At 39.1% G+C, this 7958-nt stretch overlaps 1 pseudogene; it reads left to right on the top strand.

Annotated features, from left to right (window-relative positions):
- Positions 1-4818: 4818 nt before the first annotated feature.
- On the top strand, positions 4819-5382 carry LOC129150256 (40S ribosomal protein S8-like; annotated as a pseudogene).
- The last annotated feature ends 2576 nt before the right edge of the window (positions 5383-7958 follow it).

Raw genomic sequence — 7958 nt, 5'->3', positions numbered from 1 at the left:
AAGGCCCAGGACCAGATGTGTTTACTGCTGAAGTCTACACAAAATTTCAGAAATAATTAACATCAATCTTTCACATATGCTTCCAGAAAATAAAAGAGAGGGGATTTTTCTGAGTTCATTTTATGAAGCCAAAATTGCCCTGAAACTAAAACTACCTAAAGACATCACAAAGGAAAAACAATTATATACCAATATTTCTCACAAATTTGAATGCAAAATTCCTTAACAAAATTTTATCAAACTGAATTTAGTAACATAAAAAGAATTATATAGCCGAAACCGGTTTGGCTCAGTGGATAGAGCGTCGGCCTGTGGACTCAAGGGTCCCAGGTTCGATTCCGGTCAAGGGCATGTACCTTGGTTGCAGGCACATCCCCAGTAGGGGTGTGTAAGAGGCAGCTGGTCGATGGTCCTCTCTCATCGATGTTTCTAACTCTCTATCCTTCTCTCTTCCTCTCTGTAAAAAATCAATAAAATATATTTAAAAAAAAAGAATTATATAAAATAACCAAGGGTGGATGGGTGGGAAGAGATCAACCAAAGAACTTGTATGCATCTATGGTATCCCATGGACACAAACAATAGGGGGGTGAAGGCCTGGGGCAGGGGGCTGGGATAGGCTATAGGGGTCAGTGGGAGAAAAAGGGGGACAATAATGATTAAAAATCTATATAATCTATATAATAAAAGCCTAAGCAACCATTACAGCAGAATGACCAGAACGACCAGTCACTATGATGCACACTGACCACCAGGGGGCAGGCACTCAACACAGAAGCTGCCCCCTGGTGGTCAGTGAGCTCCCACAGCGGGTGCATGGCTCATCCAGAAGCCAGGCTCACGGCTGGCAAGTGCAGCGGCAGTGGCGGAAGCCTCTCCCGCCTCTGTGGCAGCGCTAAAGAGCAGCGAGCCAATTGGTATGGAACAGCGAGCAGGCAGGCGGTAAGGAGCAAAGGGTCCTGGACTGCAAGAGGGATGTCCCACTGCCGGCTTAGGCCCGCTTCCGCATTGCTGGTGTGAATGTACAGTAACGTGGTTCAGCCACATTGGAAAAGTTTGGTAGTTCTTCAAAAAGTGGAACATAGAGTTACCATATGATCCAGAAATCTACACCTAGGTATATATTCAAGGAAATTAACAACATGACCACACAAAAACTTGTACATGAGTATTCATAGTAGCATTATTCATAATAACCAAAAGGTAGAAACAACCTAAATGTCCATCAACAGACAAATGGATAAACAGAATGTGGTGTAAGTATACAATAAAATAGTATTCGCCACAAAAAGAATGAAGTACTAATATGTACTAGAAAATGGATGAACTTTAAAAGCATTATGCTAAGTGAAATAAACTAGATACAAAAAGTTACATATTCTATGATTTCTTTAATATAAAATCCCTAGAATAGGCAAATCCATAGAGACAGAAAATAGACATATGAATGGTTGGAAGGGGGTGGGAGGAGGAGAAATAGGGAGTGACTGCTAATGAGAATAGGGTTTGTATGTGTGTGTAGGGGGATGGAATGTCCTAGAATTAAATGGAGATGGTTGCAAAACTTTGTGAATATATAAAAATCACTAAATTGTACATTTTGAAAGGATAAATCTTATGGTGTGAATTATATCTCAATTTAAAAAAGAAAATAGTCAACAGAAAGTTTAAATAATACACTAAAAATATTTGCTAGGCACTGGCCAGTTGGCTCTTAGTTGGAGCGTCATCTGTACACAAAAATCTTGTGGGTTCAATTCCCTGTCAGGGCACATACCTGGGTTGTGGGTTTGATCCCCAGTCAGGGTGCGAATAGGAGGAAATCAATTGATGTTTCTCATATCAATGTTTCTCTCTCTCTCCCTTCCACCCTCTCTAAAAATCAATAAAACCATATCCTCATGTGAGGATTAAAATATATACAGTATCCTCCCAAAAATGTATATAAACTTAATAACTGATAGCTCAATTGATTTTTCTTTCTTTTCAGATTTAACCCATTGGAATCATTATTCAAAGTGTGTATACATTTTTTGGGACACCTGTGAGTGTGTGTGTGTGTGTGTGTGTGTGTGTGTGTGTGCGCACTAGACTGGGCAAGAAAGAAAGAGAGAAGACATAAATAACTAATATTAGAAATGAAAGAAGGAACAGCACTACCAACTCTACAAAAATTTAAATGTTAATAAAGAAATACTAAGTATAATGTATGCCAACAAGTTAGATGATTCAGTGAAATGAAAAAAATTCCTAGAAAGACTTAGATGACTAAAACTTAAGAAATAGAAACTCTAAGTAGAATTATAAAAAGTATAATTATATTTTATAGCTTAAAAATGTATAATTATAATGAAAAATCTTTCCACAAATTAGAGCCCCTACCTCAAATGGAGGAAGTGGGGAGGGAGACCCAAGACCCGGGCACAGGTCTCCCAACCCTGATTCAACTACTCATCTCTACTGACAGTATTCATAGCTTTCAAGCATAATTTTTGCCAGAAGAAAAGTTTTATTGTAAACATTAGAATATGGATATTCTATGCCTTTAAGATGGAAACAGTCATTTTAACTTGGAAAAAAACCCTAAGTCATAGTTATCTCCCACATGAAAGAATTTTATAGAGCACCTATAGAATGTCTGGCTTCGAAGGCTGGATCTACTTGGTGTGCCCTCAAGATTACAAGACTATAATATGCACACCTTGGTGTCTATCTTGCTATAGCTAATACTTGCTACCTAGGATTAAAAACAAGATTATTCCATTGTGTAGATGTACCACAGTTTTTTAATCAACTCACCTGCTGATAAGCATTTAGACTGTTTCCAAATCTTAGCTATTGTAAATTGTGCTGCTATGAACATAGGGGTGCATATACCCTTTCTGATTGGTGTTTCTGATTTCTTGGGATATATTCCCAGAAGTGGGATCACTGGGTCAAATAGGAGTTCCATTTTTAGCTTTTTGAGGAAACTCCATACTGTTTTCCACAGTGGCTGCACCAGTTTGCACTCCCACCAGCAGTGCATGAGGGTTCCTTTTTCTCCGCATCCTCGCCAGCACTTGTTGTTTGTTGATTTGTTGATGATAGCCATTCTGACAGGTGTGAGATGCTACCTCATTGTCGTTTTGATTTGCATCTCTCAGATGATTAGTGACTTTGAGCATGTTTTCATATGTCTCTTGGCCTTCTGCATGTCCTCTTTTGAAAAGTGTCTATTTAGGTTCTTTGCCCATTTTTTCATTGGATTATTTATCTTCCTTTTGTTAAGTTGTATGAGTTCCCTGTAAATGTTGGAGATTAAACCCTTATAGGAGATAACATTGGCAAATATGTTCTCCCATGCAGTGGGCTTTCTTATTGTTTTGTTGATAGTTTCTGTTGCTGTGCAGAAGCTTTACACAATGGAATACTACGCTGCTGTAAAAAAGAAGGAACTCTTACCATAACAGCATGGATGGACCTGGAAAGCATTATGCTAAATGAAATAAGCCAGTAGGAGAAAGATAAATATCACATGATCTCACTCATCTGTGGAATATAATGAACAACATAAACTGATGAACAAAAATGGACCCAGAGACATAACAACATCGAACAGACTGTCAAACCTCAGAGGGAAGGCGGGGCCCGGGGATTAGAGATCAACCAAAGGACTTGTGTGCATGCATATAAGCATAAGCCATGGACACAGACAGTAAGGGAGTGAGGGCATGTACTGGGGGGCGGGAATGGCTGGGGAGAGGTCAATGGGGGAAAAGGGAGACATATGTAATACTTTAAACAATAAAGAATTTAAATTTAAAAATAATAATAAAATAAATAAAACAAGATTAAAGTTAAAACACGTCCATTGCAGATTTTTAAATGCTTGATCTGTAGCTGTTCTTTCTGAAAGTAATTATATACGAGGACCAGAACTTCTTGTAATCTAAGCATCCACTTCCTAATTTACTTGTTCTGTAAGTTCCCTTGTTGATATGTTTGATGGAGCCTATACTTATGTGGACCCAAAATGCAAATGGTAAAAGTGACTTATGATGAGTCATGTTCCTACTTGTCTGCTTTGCTCCCTGGGGCAGGATGGCCAGCCTGCCAGACCCTGAGGAAGGGAGAGGGTAAGGAAGCAGAAATCAGGAATTGTAGGAGCCTCTAAAAATAACACTCTGACTCAACAACAAAAAATAAACAACATGATTTTAAAATAGGCAAAGAACTTGAATAGACATTCCTCCAAAGAAGATATACAAATGGCCAACAAGCACAAGAAAAGTTGCTCATCACTAATATTTAGGGAAATGCAAATTAAAACCACAATGAGATATTATGTCATATCCATTAGGATGACTACCATAAAACACACACACACACACACACACACACACACACACACCACAAAAACTGAAAATACAAAAATAACAAGTGTTAGCAAGAATGTGGAGAACTTGGAATCCTTATGCACTGTTGATGGGGATGTAAAATCCTGTAGCTGCTGTGGAATATAGCAGGTCTTCAAAAATTTTAAAATAGAACCTTGCTGGCATGGCTCAGTGGGTGAACATCAATCTATGATATCAGGGGAGCACTGTTCAATTCCCAGACGGGGCACATGCCAAGGTTGCAGGCTTGATCCCCAGTGTCGGGCATGCAGGAGGCAGCCAATTGATGATTCTCTCTCATCATTGATGTTTCTCTCTCTCTCTCTCTCTCTCTCTCTCTCTCTCTCTCTCTCTCTCTCTCTCTTCTCTCTCCCTCTCTCTCTCTCTGCCTCTCTTAAATCAATAAAAGTATATTTTTAAAAAAATTTAAGGCGGAGCAATGGGTATCTCTCAGGACAACTGGCACACGCGCCACAAGACCGAGGGCAAGAGAAAGTCCTACCACAAGAAGCAAAAATATGAGCTGGGATGCCCTGCTGCCAACACTAAGATTGGGCCCCGCCGCATACACACAGTCCGTGTGTGGGGAGGCAACAAGAAGTACTGAGCCTTGAGGCTGGACGTGGGCAGCTTCTCCTGGGACGCAGAGTGTTGTACGTGCAAAACAAGGATTATTGACATTGTCTACAATGCTTCTAACAACGAACTGGTCCGAACCAAGACCCTAGTAAAGAACTGCATTGTGCTCATTGACAGCACACCGGACCAACTGCGGTAAGAGTCCCACTGGGCACTGCCCCTGGGCTGCAAGAAGGGGGCCACGCTGACTCCTGAGGAGGAAGAGATTTTAAACAAAAAATGATCAAAGAAAATTCAGAGGAAATACGATGAAAGTAAAAAGAATGCCAAAACCAGCAGTCTTCTTGCGTGCATCACTTCAAGACCAAGCCAGTGTGGCCGAGCAAATGGCTATGTGCTTGAGGGCAAGGAGCTGGAGTTCTGAGGAAAATCAAGGCCGGAAAGGCAAATAACTCCTTTCCCTATCTTATCTCAGGTAATAGAGGTGTTTATCTAGAAAAAAGTTAAATAGAATTATTATATACACCAAAGAATTGAAGACAGGGCCTCAAAGAAATATTTGTACACTCATGTTCAGAGCAGCAGTATTCACAATAGCCAAAAGGTGGAAGCAACCAAAATGTCCATCAATGGAGGGATCAATAAGCAAAGCGTGATATATACATACAATGAAATATTATTCAGCCATAAAAAGGGAAGGAAATTTTGACATATGCTACCACATGAGTGAATATTGGGGACATTATGCTCAGTGAAATAAGCCAGTCATGAGTTAGTTGATACTAGATATAAGGTTTCTAGAGTAGTCAAGTTCAGAGAGACAGAAAGTAATGGTATTTGCCAGGGGCTGATGGGGAAATGAATTAGTGTTTAATGGGTACAGAGTGTCAGTTTGGGAAGAGGAAAAAGTTCTGGAAATGGATGGTGGTGATGTTTGTACAACATTATGAATATATGTAGCACTATGGAGCTGTCCACTTAAAAGTGGTTATGGTGGTAAATTTATATGTGTATTTTATCACAGTAAAAAAAAAAAATGGGATGAAAGTGACCCTGTGAACTTAAAGCAGAAGGCAGCTGTGACCTAGGGAAAAAAGGTAGGTGAGTGCACCCCAACTTGACCAAGTTTCAATGAGAAACAGATATTTTCAAAATTTGGTCTACAGCGTCATCAAAGATGTAAAGAAACAGAAGACTGCCAGGAGTGTCCCTCCGTATGAACTTGCTGAGGGAGACATGTATGAAAGCCTTTTACATGTGCATGTCCTCTAACACAGCAATTCCACTTCCAGGCATTTCATCTTATAATAAGAAATCATCACAGATGTTCATCAGATGTAACTACAACAATTTAAAGCAAATGCACAAAAATGAGGCATGGTAAAACAAAGTGTTACACTGCCATTATACAATCAATGCTTATATTGTCAAAGAGTAGTTTGTTGCATGGGGAAATGTTTTCAATGTATCACTAAATGTTTCTTTTTTTAAATTACAGGACAATAAGTTCATTGTGCATATATTTTCCTAAAAATTTTTACAGAAAGGGTGAGTTATAATAAGGGTGGTTTTATCTTCATCATTCTACTTTTATTTTCCAAATTTTCCATATTGTATATGTATTATTTATTACTTCAAACATAAAAATATTGTGTAAATATTTTTAAGTTAAATCTGAGTTTCCTGAATTTCTAGTTGGAGAGCACTGGGCCCAGGCTAGATTGAATATTCCCTGGTCAGATGAAAAAGGAGAGTACATAAAAATGCCACTTTTTAAAATATATATATATATTGTTATTGATTTCAGAGAGGAAGGGAAAAGGAGAGAGAGATAAACATCAATGATGAAAGAGAATCATTGATCAGCTGCCTCCTGCACCCCCACACTGGGGATTAAGACGGCAACCCAGGCATGTGCCCTGACCAGGAATCAAACTGTGACCTCCTGGTTCATAGGTCAATGCTCAACCATTGGGCCATGCCTCCGGGTGCCACTTTTTATTGTCCTAAGTTAGGTTTTACTGTCAAAAACTAGACCAAGTCAGAGAAATTTTAAAGTATTTAAGAGATGCCTTGTTGAATGACTCGGTTGGAGTGTTGGCCCATACAATTCCTAGTCAGAACACATACCTAAGTTGAAAGTTTGATCCCTATTCGGTCAGGGTGCATATGGTAGGCAACTGATCCATGTTTCTCACATCACTGTTTCTCCTTTGGTCTTTCTTTCTATCTCTCCTTCCCTCTTTCTCTAAAATCAATAAAAAACATATCCTCTGGTGAGGACTAAAAACTAACTAACTTAACTAAATAAATAAATAAATAAATAAATAAATAAATAAATAAATATTTAAGAGCCTAAATTTTGTAATCACTTCAAAAGTACCTATTTGCATGCAACCCATTGGTATGCTACTTACCAATCATTCCCATCTTATGTATTAAAACCAGTCACCCAAGTTTCTCTTGATAGATAATTGAGGGTAAGGATGTGGGAAGGAGAGTGACAGGAAGGATGGGAAACTCCTGCAGAGCCTGGAAATCAAGCTACATTTCTTTTATTTCTTATTTTTAAACTTAATTTATTGGGGTGACATTGGTTTACAAAACCATACAGGTTTCAAGTGTACAACTCAACAAAACATCATCTGCACACTGCACCGAGCACCCATCACCCCGAGCAAAGTCTCTTTCTGTCCCCATCCCCCCCATTTGCCCACCTCCGTCAACCCCCTTTTCCTCTGCTATCACCACACTGTTGTCTGTGTCTGTGTTTTATATATATATAATTTGCTCAATCCTTTCATCCAGCCCCCCAACCCCACTACCCCTGACAGCTGTCAGTCTGTTCCATGTATCGTGCCTCTGTTTCTATTTTGTTCATCAGCTTATTTTGTTCATTAGGTTCCACATATAAATGAGATCATACAGTATTTGTCTTTCTCTGACTGGCTTATTTCACTTAGCATAATACTCTCCAGGTCCCTCCCAGCTATTGAAAAG

Source organism: Eptesicus fuscus, chromosome 9, assembly GCF_027574615.1.
Source record: "Eptesicus fuscus isolate TK198812 chromosome 9, DD_ASM_mEF_20220401, whole genome shotgun sequence".
Taxonomy (NCBI): domain Eukaryota; kingdom Metazoa; phylum Chordata; class Mammalia; order Chiroptera; family Vespertilionidae; genus Eptesicus; species Eptesicus fuscus.
This window is presented reverse-complemented; position numbering and strand designations above follow the sequence as displayed.